Source organism: Humulus lupulus, chromosome 6 (assembly GCF_963169125.1).
Source record: "Humulus lupulus chromosome 6, drHumLupu1.1, whole genome shotgun sequence".
Taxonomy (NCBI): domain Eukaryota; kingdom Viridiplantae; phylum Streptophyta; class Magnoliopsida; order Rosales; family Cannabaceae; genus Humulus; species Humulus lupulus.
The window spans coordinates 187,309,736-187,326,746 of record NC_084798.1 but is presented as its reverse complement, the minus strand read 5'-3'; the positions used below and the strand labels follow the sequence as shown (position 1 = coordinate 187,326,746).

Below are 17,011 nucleotides of genomic sequence, written 5' to 3'. Positions count from 1 at the left end.
GGAAAAAAGGAGAGAAAACCAGAGGCAAGCCCAGAAAGCATTTGCTTTGTTTTTACATGTTCTCTCAGCCAAAGAAACAAAGAACCGTCAGCTTGTTCGAGACTGTGAGAATATACTTGCATCCTCTTCTTAAGTTATCTATTTCTCTGCATCCACCATCTTCAGTGTGTAAGTATCTGTTCTTGGCTTTATATATATATTTTTTTTACGTGCGTTTCTGCCTCTGTTGCTTTTTAGTTTCTGGGACTGTGCTAGTTCATTCTTTAGTTTAATGCACTAAGATGCTTCGATTAATTGGTATTAGATTTAGGTTTCTACACTTACTGGTTCTAAACCTAGTTCATGTGTAGGAAGACCCAAATGTGGTCTTTTTTATGGGTTTCCCAATTTTTGGAGGACATATCTTGTATACCAAGATATTGGGTACAAAATCTGGGTTTTAAAGAATGCACAATTCCCAAAAATACCACTTTTGAATAACCGCCACCTTTTTTCCCTAATATTTCGGGATTTTCAAAGATTAAATCCACTTTCCTCCCTTTTTCGTAAAATACACGCCATGACACTAATCGGGTCCCCATGATCGAGCTCATTTCGTATCCAAGCATTTTCAATCTTGAACCATCTAGATCGTTATTCTTGATTCCTTGAGTGCATGGCCCTCACCATTTTTTCTTTCTTGCTAGATGTCACAGAATCTGGAAAGACGGTGGGGGTCGTTGCTTGCCATCCCGTATTCGCCAAAAACTCTGAGCCTGGAGTCGTTGTTTACCCGGAACCAACGTCTGATTCGCGAATACGAGCTAGCTCGTGAACAAGAAGAAACCCGAGCTCATTACCGACGTCAAATCGTCGAGGTCATAGAGAAGAAGAGAAAAATCCTCCGAGAGACTCTTTATCTGGATTTTGACTCCGAGCCTAGACCGATCCCCCTTAATCCCAGGCTCAAAGTGACAGTTGCGTACAAGCCGGGAGATCTTCGATTCTCACTGATGGGGGAACCCTCCACTTCGCAGCCGAGGAGGGAATTCTTCGAGGCCGAACACTACTGGAGTTTGGTCACGTCGCTAGGACAGATATCTGATATTCTGGCCCTGCACGGCTTAGGGCTGTCGGGCTCGCTTAGGTGCCGAGCTCCAACTGCCCACGAGCAAAGTTGTCGTGCTCCGGGGGATGGAAACCTTGACAGCAAGCTGATGTATGCAGCTTGGAGCCAGGAGCACATGAAGGCGGGAGTTATCCTTCCTTTGAAGTCCTTCTTTAAAGGCTTCTTGGACTATGTTGAGCTGGATCCCTTCCAACTCAACACCAATTCTTATAGGGTTATGTTTGCCCTAAGGTCGCTTTACCACGAGCTGAAGTAGGAAGGGCCTTTGCCTGAAGAGATCTTATATCTCTTTTGTTTGAAAATCAATTCTTCTCGAGCTTGGGGAAGAGATGGCTTCTACTATCTCTCAAGTTATCCCAAGGAGAAGAAGATGTTCAAGGATCTTCCCAATCATCCTCCTGACTTCAAGAAGGCCTTCTTCTGGACAGATGGCATAGCCCCGTCTCGATACTACTCGTTCATGCGAATTCGTAAGTATCTCAACCTCCTTCTTTTCTGTGCTCGAACTTTGTTTTTAGTCCCGTACTTAGTTGAAATGCGTTTGATTTTTGAGCCAACTATTATCACCCTACTCCCACTGATGATATGAAGGAGCATAGAGAGACTCTGCTCTAACTACCTTACGGCAGGAGATCCCTCTCCTATCTCCTGCATGAAGACAAGCTCCGGGCATGTGGGCTCATAGGGGAGGATCAGTCTACATCGGACTGGTACAATAAGAAATACGACCGATGGGAGTTCGTTCCTCTGCCAACCGGCAACCTCCCCCCGAGAAGAGATGCGAGGCCCCCATCTCTATCTCGCCATAGGAGTCCACAATCGGGGAATGAGGCCTCGAGCTCGGGCTCCGATGAGCAAGGTACAATCATCCTTAGCTCGAATATGTGGTCTCCCTCACTGCTAAAACATAGACATGATAGGTTAGTATTATGTAAGGATGATAGGGACCATTTCTATGTATGGTCTTGGGTAGATGATAGGGTACATAGGTTTGATAGCTGGCTCGGGAAATACGACACCATGTATAGCCTGAACGAGGTGTGGGATGGAATAGCCGTTCAGTACGAAACTAATGACTATAGGGACCTTTCGAGATTGACTTCCACCTATAGGGAAGGTACTCCCCCAGCCTCCTCTGAAGATAGAGGGATTTCTTGGTCGCCGAGCACGAGCTCGGGGGAAAGTTCCAGTTAGGTTTTTCTTTACTTATTCTTTTATTCTTTGTCTACTAGCACCATGCTAAATCTTCATTGCAATTGTGCAGGTGCCATGGATTCCGATCTTGATGTCGTGCTCGCTAGTGGTGAGGGGGCTCAAAAAAGTAAGTGCCCGAGAGGCTCGCGGAGGACGGACCGACCCTCCAAAGTCCTCAAGCGCACTGAGAAGACTCCTCCAGCAGCTCCGACTACTGCGAGCACAGCTGAGGACTCGACCGCCCAGGTCGAAGCCCATCTTGGCCACTTCTTCCATGCCTCCCTCGGTCACAGTCCACCCAGCACTCGGCCCACCCCCGAAGAAGCCCTCAACTTCCAAGTCACACATGCTGTCGATCTGTACTCATGTTGATGAGTTCATGATTGACAATGCTGCTGGGGCCCACGGAGCTATACTCGGCTCAGATATCCTGTCTCGGGTGGGTCAGAGCCTTGGTGGTTTCGACGCTGCGCATTGGGAGTTTTTGAATAAAGCTCGGGACTGCAATACTCTTTATGATAAGAGTATTGAGCTTACTGTCGTGGTAACTTTCCACAACTTACTTTTAATTGTTTATGTGCCTTAGCATATGTTCTAATTCAATCTCTTTTTGTGTTAGGCTCTTATTGTCTCAGCTCAGCTTAATTATAAGCTGACCAACGAGGTGCATTCGAGCATGTCTTTTGCCCAAGAGTCGAAGAATCTTCAGCTTAAGATGGCTGATGAGCTTAAGGCTACGAAGACAGATGTGGAGGCTAAGACAGCCGAGCTTGAAAAGGTGAATGCTCGGCTTGCAGAGCTGGAGAAGGCCAATGCCAAGCTTGAGGAGGAGAAGGCCGCAACTTTCGAGATAATGGAGAATGAAAAGGCTCGTCTCCTTACCGAGTTTAAAGAGAAGAAGGAAAAGGCGGTTGATCTAGCCATGTATAGGATCTGGGCCAGCAACGCCGACGTCGACACCAGCTTCCTGGGCTCTTTTGAGGCAGGATTCGTGGCCAAATGGCATGCTCGGCTTGAAGCGGAGGAGGTTTCTCAGGAGGCTCAGAAGGGTAGTCATGCTATTCGTCCTGGTGAGTCTAGTGTTGCTGATGCTGAGAAGGCTAAGGAGATTGCTCCTTCATTAATCTTACCTCAGGGATGCATCCCTTTATTTTTTGTAATTGTTTTCTTTTAATTTATGCCCATAGGGCTGGTACAATTTTTCTTTCTTTTTGACTTCCTTTTAATATATATGCTTTACATTTCTCGGTTGGAAATATTTTGCAGATTTTATATTAAAGAGTCATATATGCTTGTTTAATCACAAAAACATAGTTTGGATTTAAGCTCGAGGTTCAATACATTCATGCACAGTTTGCTCGAATTATCCACTTCCGATCTCGTTATTTATCAAGGTCGGATATTACTTTAACCATGCACCCGAAAGTACTTATACGATGTGTAATGCAAACGGTTTAGTTATAACTTACTTTTTAGTTACTTTTTGTCTTCCTCGGTTAGTTCTCCGAAGTTATGAGGTCGAACTATTGTTTTGCAAGACACTCCACCCTTGATCTCAGCTTAACACGAAGTGGGTTATGCTCCAACTTACTTCCGATTAGTTTTAGCTGGTTTGTTCCAAACCTATTAAGGTCGTGTTAGGTTTGTAATCCATACACTTACATTTTAATCTAGTTTGCATATTTGGTTATATCCAAACATTTTATCTTTTTGCTAGCTTGGTTATATCCAAACTTATCTCATCTGGCGCATTTGGTTATTTCGAAATACTTGTGTGTATTTCATCTATGTTATTTTATTTTTCAAGCTAATGGTATATATACCACTAATGCCCCCTTAATATCCTATGAGTGTGACCATAGGTTATTAAATTAAGAGAGATTGCAAAAAATATAACATATTAAACGAAATCAACCTTTATTTGACAAAATCCAAAAATAGAAAAACAGTACAAATAAATAAGCATGGTTACAGGAAACATCCTTCCTATACTATTGATAGTACGGTCGTAGGTGTTCGCCATTCCATGCTCGCGGTACTAGATTTCCATCCAATCTCGCCAACTTGTAAGCACCGGGTCGGATGACTGACTCTATCTGGTAGGGTCCTTCCTAATTTGGCCCGAGCACGCCAGCTGCTGGATCCCGCGTTGCCAAGATTACACGCCTTAGCACTAAATCTCCCACACCGAATTTTCGATCCCGAACTCTTTTGTTGAAGTACCGGGTAGCTCGCTGTTGGTATGCATCATTTTTTAGTTGAGCTTCGTTCCTTCTTTCTTTGATCAGGTCAAGAGTTTCTTCGAGCTGAGAGTGGTTCGAGGCTTGATCGTAAGCGAGGGCTCGAATTGTGGGAATTTCGACCTCAACTGGCAACATAGCCTCGCAACCGTACGCCAAAGAGAACGGGGTATGTCCTATCGATGTACGGGTCGTAGTCCTATATCTCCATAGGACTCGAGGAAACTCTTTGGGCCATCTTCCTTTTGCTTCTTCCAAATTTTTCTTCAGTGAGATTTTTAGAGTCTTGTTCACAGCTTCGACCTGGCCATTCGCCTGGGGATGGGCCACTGACGAAAAACTCTTTATTATTCCTTTTTTTTTTTTGCAAAAGTTGGTAAACAGATCGCTGTCGAACTGGGTTTTGTTATCAAACACAATCTTCCTCGGCATCCCATATCGACATATGATGTTCTTCACCACAAAGTCAAGGTCTTTTTTGGAGGTTATAGTTGCTAACGGTTCAGCTTTTGTCCATTTTGTGAAGTAATCTACGGCGACTATCGCGTATTTTACTCCACCCCTGCCCGTCGGAAGAGAGCCTATGAGGTCGATTCCCCATACCGCAAATGGCCATGGGGAGGTCATCATAGTTAGCTCGGACGGTGGAGCTCGAGGAATTGTGGCGAATTGTTGGTACTTATCACAATTTTTTACGTAAGCAAAAGAATCTGACTTGATGGTAGGCCAGAAATAACCTTGGCGTATGATTTTCTTAGACAGGCTATGCCCCCCCAGTATGGTCTCCACAGAACCATTCATGAATTTCTTCAATGATTTTCTTGGCTTCGGGTGGAGTTACACACCGAAGTAATGGCATGGAATATCCTCTTCTATACAGCCTTCCATCCATAATGGTATAACGAGGGATTTGATACATCAACTTTCGAGCCTGGTTCCGATCTTTCGGAAGGACGCCGATCTCGAGATATTCAATTATCGGAGTCATCCAGGTAGGCTCGGAATCGATCATACACACGTCTTCCTGCTCTGGCTCATTAATACTAGGTGCTGAGAGATGTTCAATTGGTACGACATTTAGTTCCTCATTCTTGATAGAGGTAGCGAGCTTGGCTAAGGCGTCCGCGTTTGAGTTCTGTTCTCGGGGGACCTGTTCTATCGCATAGAACTCAAAATGTTCCAATGCTGATTTTGCCTTTTCTAAGTATGCCACCATTCTCGTACCACGAGCCTGGTATTCTCCCAAAATTTGGTTAACCACTAGCTGGGAGTCGCTGTAGCAATGTATTGCTTTAGCTTTGAGCACCTTAGTTATACGAAGTCCCGCCAGTAAAGCCTCGTACTCGACCTCATTATTTGATGCATTGAAGTCAAATCTCAAGGCAGAATGAAATCTGCTTCCTGCAGGAGTGATCAAAATTACTCCTGCCCCCGATCCATTTTCATTAGATGACCCATCAACGTAAAGTTTCCACAGCTCGTGGGCTGGGGTTATAACTTCATCGTTGGTCATACTAGTACATTCCACTATGAAGTCTGCCAAGGCTTGCGCCCTAATGGTCGTCCTCGGATGATAGGTGATCTCGAATTGCCTGAGTTCAACTGCCCATTTAAGAAGTCAACTTGAAGCTTCTGGCTTAGACAAGACTTGTCTTAGTGGTTGATCAGTTAGTACATGGATGGGGTGCGCTTGAAAGTAGGGTCGAAGTTTCTGAGATGAGTGAATTAAGTTGAGAGCTAGCTTTTCCATCAAGGGATATCTCGATTTTGCCCCCAGTAACCTTTTACTGACGTAATATACGGGTCTTTGCACCTTTTCTTCCTCTCGTATGAGTACTGCACTTATGGCGTGCTCGGTCGTGGCAAGATATAAGTACAGAACTTCTCCCGTAATAGGTTTTGACAGTATAGGGGGTTCTGCAAGGTGTTTCTTGAGTTCCTGAAAAGCCAACTCACACTCCTCTATCCATTCAATATAACCCTTTATCTATTATGAAGCTCGTATGTTCCTGGTCGGGGGCATGCATGGAAATCTGGTTATATCCAGAATAGGCATCCATGAATGACATTAGTCCATGCCCTTCCGTGGCATCCACGAGCTAATCAATTCATGGTAAAGGAAAGAAGTCCTTAGGACAGGCCTTGTTGAGGTCCTAGTAGTCAATGCAGGTTCGCCATGTCCCTAATGAATCAGTTTGCCTTTAACCTGTCGACTTCCTCTTTTATGGCCTTTTTCCTATCGTCGTCCAGTTGTCTTCACTTTTGTTGCTTCGGCGGAAAGCTTTTATCGATATTCAGCGCGTGGCTCACTATATTTGGACTTATTCCTACCATGTCTGAATGTGACCACGCGAAGACATCCTGGTTTTCCTTCAAAAAGAAAATTAATTGCTATTTAGTTTCTTCATGGAGATTTTTCCCGACCTTTACTGTTTTCGAGGGATCTGATTCTTCAAGCTTGATTTCTTCGAGCTCTTCCAATGGTTCAAGATCAGATTTTTCCTCCACTCTTGGATCGATCTCTTCATCTATCTCCAAGATCGTCCCGTCCTTAGTCTGAATAACGACGAGTGCTTGTACGCTCGCCTACTTCTTTCCTCTTACGAAAATGCTATATCATTCCGTTCCAGCTAACTGGTCTCCCTTCAACGTCCCGATTCCACTAGAAGTCGGGAACTTGATGGCCAAATGCCTTACAGATGATACTGCCCCCAGCCCTACTAGGGCGGGTCTCCCGAGCAACACGTTGTAGGCCGATGGCAGGTTCACTACTACAAACTCCATCATCTTGGTTGCTGAAACTAGGTAGTCTCCCAAGGTTACCAGGAGTTTAATGGACCCCATATAGGCAATCCCCTCTCCTGAAAAACTGTACAAGGTCGTTGCACAGACTTTTAGGTCTCGAAGCGCGAGTCCCATCTTTTCTAAGGTGGCCTTATAGAGAATGTTCACTGAGCTCCCATTGTCTATGAGAACTCGGTGAACTCTCTTATTTGCGAGCTGGAGAGTGATGACCAGTGGGTCATTGTGGGGAAACTGAACATGGGACGCATCTTCCTCGGTAAAGGTTATCGGCTGAGATTCAATCTTTTGGCACTTTGGAGCTCTAGGTTTGGGTTCATAGGGGGACCCGTCCCCAGTTTTTAACTCGTCACATACTGCTTTTGGGCATTCCTGCCCATCCCTGTGAGATGAGGCCCGCCCGAGATGGTTATCACGTCTTCTCCATCAATTGGAGGGGGCCTATCTTCTTCTCTTGCTCGGGAATTATTGTTTTGAGCAGGTTGTGGCGCAGCTGCCCTCTGGCTAGTAGAAGCCTGATTGTTACTCTGGTTTTTGACATACTGTCTGAAATATCCTCTCGAGATCAGTCCTTTGATCTCGTCCTTCAACTACATGTATTCATCAGTAGTGTGCCCAGTGTCTCTGTGAAATCGACAGTACTTGCTGGAGTCCCTCTTGGACTTCTGATTTCTCATGGGGTCTGGACGCCTGAAAGGGACCTGGTTTTCATTAGCCAGGTATATATTCTCCCGAGACTCATTGAGCTCGGTGTACACTTTGTACACAGAGAAATACCTTTTCCCCCTTCTTCTTCTTTCCCCCTTCTGCCTCAGAGTTACTTCCTTCATTCTTCTTCCTTTTGGAAGGGTTTTCCGCAGGAGGTTTTGAAGTTGGTGGGTCCACCGAGGTCGAGGCAGAGTTTACGTTTATCGTTGTAGTTACGGGCTGAGAAGTCATATTCAGTGTTGACCTCGCCTCCTCTACATTGACAAACCTTTAAGCTCACCTATTAAACTCGGTTAAGGACCTCACTGGTTTTCTCTACATATCATCCCAGAGAGGACTTCCCGGAATTACCCCAGCTTGGACAGCCATTAGATGACTGCTGTCATTCACATTTCGAGCTCGGGCAACCTCCAGATTAAACCTCGTAAGGTAGCTTTTCAACGTTTCGCTTGGCTGTTGCCGAACGTTGGTCAGAGTTGATGCCTCGGTTCTTACCCCGATCATGGCTCTAAACTGTTTCTTGAAATCCTTTGATAGCTGATCCCAAGAAGTGATTGAATGTCTTTTATATTTCTCAAACCAACTTTTTGCTGGTCCTGTAAGCAATGCTGGAAATAACATGCATCTGAGCTCCTAACCCACATTACTTGCTCTCATTATGCTGTTAAATGTACTCAAATGACTGTACGGGTCGGACTTCCCTTCAAAAGGCCGGACATGAGGAATCTGAAACCCTTGAGGAAACGAAGTGGTTCGAGCTCCTCATCAGAATCCTCATCCCGACTCCGACCTTGCTCATTTTGCAAGAGCCTAAAGGCCTTTTCCAGTTGATCAATTCTTTCCTGAACCGGGTCCGTAGGGGGTCTTGCCTGAAATTGGCTATCATTGATCATAATTACAGGCTCGCACCTTCGTAAGGGATCTTTGCACCCATTTAGGCGATCTCTCAGGTCCGGGTTTGATGGATTACCACTACCCCGATTTTGATTCAGGTGTTCCCGTAGGTCGGAGCGGTTCCTATGGTTTCCAGTATTTCTTCGACCTTGATCATACATGCTGACTGATCTAGTGTCTCCTGAGTCGTCACTGGCAAGGCTTGTGGCATGATTATTCCGAGATGGATCTTTTTCATGCTGCCTCGTCTCTGCAGTGCAAGACCGAGACATTTGACTTCTCGTAGACTGGGCGCCTCTCCGCTCCCTGAAGGCTTGTCTATTTCCTTAATTCCTTCCTGCACGCCTTTCCTCATCATCTCGAGCTGGTTGAGCATTCCTACGAGGTGGTGAAGGGTATCTTATAGGCGACGGAGGGAATCGTATGGGTGACGGTGGCTACAACCCATTTCGGGGTCAATACGGTCCTGAATTCGCCCGTGTTGGCTCGGTAACATTCTACGTGTTACTAGGAATTTGAGTCTGAGCCTCAGCAGGGGCTCAGTTATTCCCAGTTTCCACTGGTACCTCTGCATTTGAGTTAACCGGAGCCCTAGCCTGAGTACTTCTACGGGGTCTCGAGGGAGCAGGTTGCTCTGCCGGTGGCGGAGGTTGCTGTGGTCTCCTTGTGGCAGCATTTTTCTGAGGTCGCCCACGAGGCCTGCGGGGAGGAACATGCACGTCCCGCTGAGGTGGGGCTTGGTTCTCACGCGGAGGCGGGGGCTGAGCCGCCTGGGCCTCCGCGGCTAACCTAGCTAATTCCTCGTTCCGCTTATTGGCCTCAGCCAACTATTTTCTTAACTGTCGGTTTTCAAGTTCCACAATGGGGACGTACCATTCAGGATTATAGTACATGTCCTCATCATCCCTTGGGGCCAGAGGTGCTGGAGGTCCCCGAGAATCGTAGGACTCACTTCTCTCTTCAATTTCTGGATTTACCATTGGCTGTTTCCCATGGCGTCGTGGATAGTTTTCTTCAGGAATATTCTGATCATTCGCGGCCATAGTTGTTCAGGGATTGTACTGATTAAGGCTCTCAATGAAAGCACCAAACTGTTGACGCCTTTTTTCGTCAACTTAAAATGTAGAGCACGTAAGCAGTAAAAACTATGGCAAAGAAGAATAATACAGTAGAACAATGAGAGTTTTTTACGTGGTTCAGTAGTTAACTCTGCCTAGTCCACGAGTCAATTTTATTAGGACTTTGGAATTTTCTAGAAATCCTTCAGGGATGAATTCTCCAGAATTTCTCTCCAGATTACAAAAATTCGGTCCTTTACAAAGGTACATGACATCTCTATTTATAGAGGAGATCTCAGAATCCAGTCCCACACGTTCCGGGAAGTTATTCTGTAAATTAATAAATTTAATTACTTTAAAGTCTGTAACTCCCATATACAAGGAAACGTCCCTTGAAATCCAGGGGGCATATAACAGACTAGTTAATATCCCTTTAATGTAGGGGAGTTACAACAATAAATATCTTTTAAATGCATGGACCGCGTCTCATCAGATGACCCATTACATTGTTCGAGATCGGTAATCAGTATCATGCCGGACCAGGTGTTTAGGTAAATTATGAGCTAGTCACTTTACCCCAAGACCAGCTCGGAGCGGGTGAATACCACCGAGGCCATTATATTCCGAGCTTATACCCTTGCCGAGCTCGGGCTACTTGATCCAAAGACACCCGACAACAGATATACTCCGACGCTACGTCTTTTGAGCTTAGATATCATTATGAGGTTACATATCTTTGAGGTTGCCACCTTGTTTCAAGGGTTTGACACCTGGATCACGAACATGCACTTTAGACATCACGAGCTTACACCTGATGAGTCCAGCTTTCGAGGCCACACCCTCAGGTCTCGAAATCTGGGTGTAACAAATAGTTTTATATTAATGATTATGTAATTGCTTTAGGTTTAAACTTTGCATTTTAATATTTATTTTTTTAGAATTTTTTTTATTATAAATTTCTTATTTTTTTTTAAAATTTAATTTAATTTCGAATTTACTTATGTAAATGAGTATATATATATTAATGTATATATTTTGTATAAGTTTCATTTTATTAGTTGTTTAATTTGATTATTATTAGTAAATTTTTGTTTATATTTTGTTAACTTTTTAAATTTATTTTTAAATTTTGGGTTTAATTGGTTAAATATGTATGTATTAAAATTGTTTGTTTTTTTAAGTTATATTTTATTATTGATTTAGTTAGGATATTTATAGTCGATTTTTCTTTATGTAATTTGTTAACTTTTTTTAAAATATATATTTTATTTCGGGTTTAAGTATATAAATGAGTACATATAACAAATTATTTGTTTTCTTTAAGCACTTTATTGTTTATTTAGTTACAATATAGCTGTAATATATTTTTCTTTATATTTTGTCAACTTTTTTATTATTTTTTTGTTTATTGTTATATTTGAGTATGTATTTTGTTGAGAACTTTGTTGGTGAGATCAAGCTTTGGAGGATTTTATATTAGAGGTAATATTTTAAACCTTAATGTATAATTAAGATATTGAACTTAGTTGAATGTACGAATTATAAAATAGTCGAGATAGGTTCTGGGACTGTGTGTTGCGGTAATATAAGGCTATAATTAGGCATGTTTGATTGATTAATTGGTTTGTTGTGTTTATGTGATAAATATAGGTTTATTTAAATTTTGAGAAATATGATAGAAATAGGGGAAATGTTGCCCAATTTTTTTTAAGATTTAGTAATTTGAGAATTATGCATGTTTGATTGATTTGTTGGATATTTTTGTGTATACCATGTGTTGTATAAATGCACATTTTAAATTTGGGAAATGTGATAGAAATAGGGGAAATGCTACCCAATTTTTTTTGGACATATTGTTTCCTTTATTTACTTGTCAATTAAGTAATCCACGAACCTAATTTTTAATGTTTGTTGCTTTGTTTTTTTTTTTTGTGTGAAGTTTGACAATGGATAGAGACTGGATGTCAGCGGATAGGTTATCCGTGAAATATAGGAATGGAGTTGAGATTTTATTGGAATTTTGTGCAAGAAATACTCAATCTCCTAATAGTATTCCTTGTCCATGTGTTAAGTGTGGTAACGTTGTGAGAATGCCAATTTTTAAAATAAAAGATCACTTATTTAAGAATGGAATAGACAAAAGTTATAAAGTATGGTTTTTGCACGGAGAAAGAATGAAAGTCACTAATGAGGGACCATCTAAGAATAATAAGTATTTTGATGTGGATTACGAAGTTGATGATATTGCAGAAATGATTGATGATGCACAATATGAATCACGTGTGGATCTAATTAAATTTCAGTCAATCTTAGAAGATGTTGAGAAACCTATTTCCCCTAATTGTACAAGGTTCACTAAATTATCAGCACTGCTTAGGTTGTATAACTTAAAAGGCAAACATGGGTGGATTGATAAGGGAATGACAGAGTTGTTAACATTTGTAGGAGAATTATTACCCGAAGGTAATGAAAAGCCGTCTTCATTTTATAAAGCAAAGAAGACATCGCGTTCGTTAGGCTTGTCCTAACGATTGCATCTTATATTGAAAGAGATTTGTAGATGCAATTGCATGCCCGACATGTGGCGAGTCTTGATGGCAAAAGAAAAAAAATTCAGATGCAGTTATAAAAGGTGTCCCTGCAAAGATTTTATGGTATCTACCACCGATACCTCGTTTGGTTAGGTTGTACTGAAATGATGATCATGCTAAAAATTTAATTTGGCATGCCAAAGATAGAGTAAAGGATGGCAAGCTAAGACATCCAGCTGACTCGCCAGCTTGGAAAACAATAGATGTTAAATGGCCATAATTTGGCAATGAACCAAGGAATATTCGTTTGGGTCTTTCTAGTGACGGAATTAATCCACACAATTCCCTTAGTAGTAAATATAGTTGTTGGCTTGTAATTCTATTCATCTATAATCTACCGCCATGGTTGTGTATGAAGATGAAGTTTACCAGGTTGACCTTGTTGATATCTGGTCCTAAACAACCTGGAAATGATATTGATGTATACCTAGCTCCTTTAATTGATGATTTGAGCACATTGTGGTATGAGGGGGTTAATGCTTACAATGCTTATAAGAAAGAAAATTTTAATCTTAAAGAAGTGTTGTTGTGAACTATTAATGATCTTCTAGCCTTAGGTAATCATTCTGGATTTAGTGTGAAAGGGTACAAAGCATGTCCCATTTGTGAAAAAGGGACTCATTTTGAATATTTAAAACATTCTAAAAGGATTTCTTATATGGGATACCGAAATTTCTTATCCGAAAAACATAAATTTTGAAGTTTGACAGATGCCTTTAATGGTAAACTTGAATTTAGAAAGGCTCCACCACCTTTACTTGGAGGACAATTGTTAACAAAGTTGAACAAAGTCCAATGCAAGTTCGGTAAACATTTAAATTATACAAATAAGAGAAAAAATGTTAGACGTGAAAAAACAAAGGAGTTTGTAGATGGTGTGACAGGTTGTTGGAAGAAGAAATCTAATTTTTTTGAGCTTGAGTATTGGGAGCATTTGGTTTTGCGGCATAATATGGATGTAATGCACATTGAGAAAAACATATTGGATAGCTTAATTAGTACATTGCTTAGTATTCCTGGTCAGAGTAAGGATGGAATTAAAGCTCGGTTGGATTTAAAAGCAATGGGTATACGTAGTAAGTTACAACCAGAGGTTGGTGAGAGATGAACCTATTTACCACTTGCGTGTTATACCCTGTCTAAATAAGAAAACTGAATTGTATGTCATTCTTTGTCGAATGTGAAAGTACCAGAAGGTTATTCTTCAAATATTTCTTCTCTGGTAGATATGAAAATTTTGAATTTAGTTGGAATGAAGTCTCATAACCATCATACACTACTTGAACATCTTCTATCGGTAGCTATCCGTTCTGTGTTACCCAAAAAAGTTCGATATGCAATTACCAAACTATGCTTTTTCTTTAAATCTATTTGTTGCAAAGTGGTAGATGTGTCAATGTTGGACAATCTTCAAACAAATATCGTGATAACTATGTGTGAGTTGGAGCAGTATTTCCCACGTTCATTTTTTTACATAATGGTTCATTTAATAGTTCATTTGGTGAGAGAATAAAATTGTGTGGACCAGTATACTTGAGATGGATGTACCCATTTGAACGGTATATGAATGTTTTAAAAGGTTATGTTAGAAATAGAAATAGACCTGAGGGTTGCATAGTTGAATTCTACATCGTTGAAGAAGCAATGGAGTTCTTCTCATAATACTTATCAGGTGTTGCGAGCATTAGACTATGTTTTTCTAAAATTGAGTTTGAAATAAGTAAAGGCGGTAGAGGTGGTGTTGTTTCTGAAGTAAATAATTTTGATAGAGATGAAACACATTGCCTAGTCTTACGAAATATTGATGATGTTCAACCATACATCGAGTAAGATCCCATACATATGCATGGTCAATCTTATTTTTCTCTTTCATTATATTGGCAATGAATTTAGTTTGTTGATATAAATGATTTTTCTTGAAGAGAACATTTCAATTGGATCAAGACTACTTATCCTAATAAGTCTCGAAATAAAAAATGGGTACAAGATGAACATTATTGAAATTTCAGCACTTGGTTCGAGAATGAGGTAAAATACTTGCGTTGTTCTTGTTTGAGTGTTATTGTATTTTAGCTTGTTAGAATTTAATATACTTTGTTTTATTTTATTGTATTCTAGGTTCTGAATAACACCACAAACAAAGTGTCTAAAGCACTAAAATGGATAACACAAGGCCCTTCAATGAGTGTAATTAAGTATCAATGCTATAATATTCACGGTATTCAATTCAACACCATGAAACGTGATAATATTAGAAAGACACAAAATAGTGGTGTTACTATTATCGCCCAGACTTGTAAAAATGCCCTAGACTAGTACTTAATAAAACACTCACATTTTCATTGGTCTATAAAAGAAAAGCCACTTATTATAAAGGTTTCAGTGGGCTCTTGCTTAAAAACATGCAAGTTGGGCCCAATAGTTTTAAAAGAAAATATCAGTTTTTATGCAAAGTTCTAAAACAACTAATAATTCAAGTCCCACTGATAAGTTTAAAAAAGAAAAGTTTCATAAAACATAACATTATTAAAAATGGTGTTTTTAATTGATCGTTTTTTGTCCATACACTACAAGAATACAGATATCTAGCGACGACAACTCTAGCGACGATATCAAAAATTCGTCGCTAGAGGTACTTTCAGGCACGCGGCTTCCTTTCGCGCTAAATGAAATAAAAAAGGCCCAATTTTTTAAAATTTCCCTCGAAATTTCTCTCTCTGCCTTCCCTTAATTACCCAAACCCTGAAACTCCAAACAACCCCAAAAGCAAAGAACCCTCCCTCAGCTCCACCGTCTAAAGATTGAAGCTACTCCGTGCTCCTTTAGTTCCACCGCCAAAAAATTGAAGCTCCACCGATCTCCCTCCCTCAGTTCTCCACTGTTCTCCTCCCTCAGTTCACGTAAGCTTCAGTTAGATTTTTTTTTTTCATTTTTTTCCAGCTTCTTCTTGCTCCCTCAATCCCTTTCTCCCTCAGACCCGTAAGATATATTCTTCCTCCCTCAGTCCCGTTTTTAATTTTTTTTCTCAGTTACTTCTTCTTCTTCTTCCTCATTCCACTTGTTTGTTCTTGGGCAGCTGGGTCATCTGGTTTGGTCATCTTCGGACACAACTCCTCCGAGCTCCATCGGACACGGCTCCTCCGAGCTCCCTCTGCACAAGCGCTGCTATTCAGGTATATATATATATTTAGTTTGATTTATTATTAATTTTGATATTTTTTGTGTTTGTGAAACTAATGTTATTTTGTATAAAATCTGAGTGTTTTTTGTAAAAGGGGATTTGGGGAGTGAGGTTGTTGTGAGTGTTTTTTGTTGAATAAAACTAAACAAAGAAATTGCTGCGAGTGTTATTTTCTCTTGATTAGTGGATTGAGTGATGATACAATAGTATTTGATGTGTCTTTATATCCAAACCACATAATAAATCACTACTGCATTATTCTTCTTTTTATTAATTTGTACTCTGTTGACTAACCACTGCATTTTTAATTTTCATGATTAATTGCTGATTGTAATTTGAGCAGGGGCTTGGTTTTGCAGGATTTTCTATAACGAAGGACTTTGGATTTTGATTGATTTATTGAGGTATTTTCTCTTCAAATGTGTTTATTCTCTGTATTTAGGATTGTTTATTTTGGTTTTTTTTTCATTATGTGCTATAAGTTGAAGAGAATACATGTTTCAACTGAATTTTTGTAAAACTTTAATGTATGTAGAAAAATATATGTTGTTCTAATAGAGCCCAATATAGAGTCAAGTGGAGGTTGGAATGACAATGGAGGATAGATTCTACTTTCTAGAGGGGCTGAACATGTTAATGTGTATATAAAATTATATATTATATTTTACTTGAAATCTTTTAGAAATGGTTTAGGGAGTCTAATGTGAATTCTGGTCATAAACAAGCCTGGTCATTAAGCATCTTGCAACCTAATAATTAATATAGAATGGCCCACAACTTATATTCATAATTCATGCCATTAATGTGGATCGAAGTCTTGGCTTGGGATACTCTGCTTCGGCCTTCAATTAAAACAGAGATCTAGCATCAGGAGGTAGTTAATTGTAATGACCCAACTACTCTAGACTTTTGGACCATTAACGAAACTATACATACAAACCCTTAATAAAACTTACATTGCGAAAATACCATAACTTTATTAGAAAACTTGTAGAAATAAGAGTTACTTACATAAAATATCAAGTAGGATATGGGATCCCATTGTCTTAAAAACAAAACATAATTTAAAATAAAAGGAGTTACATAACAAGTGCGGAAAAATACATGTAAAACCATAAAACAAGACTACATCCTCGAAAATCGAACTCTCGACTCCTTGAATCCGTTCATCACCGATACACAAACCCCAAGCATCCACGAACCTTACAGCCACTATAGCTATTTTCCTGCACATA

The 17,011-nt window shown here is 40.5% G+C and overlaps 1 long non-coding RNA gene across 1 annotated transcript; it reads left to right on the top strand.

The window, feature by feature from the left end:
• Positions 1-15,470: 15,470 nt before the first annotated feature.
• Positions 15,471-16,322, top strand: LOC133784354 (uncharacterized). The gene is made up of 3 exons (XR_009871297.1): positions 15,471-15,495; positions 15,672-15,768; positions 16,120-16,322. It is a non-coding gene; the product is annotated as an uncharacterized LOC133784354 (long non-coding RNA).
• The last annotated feature ends 689 nt before the right edge of the window (positions 16,323-17,011 follow it).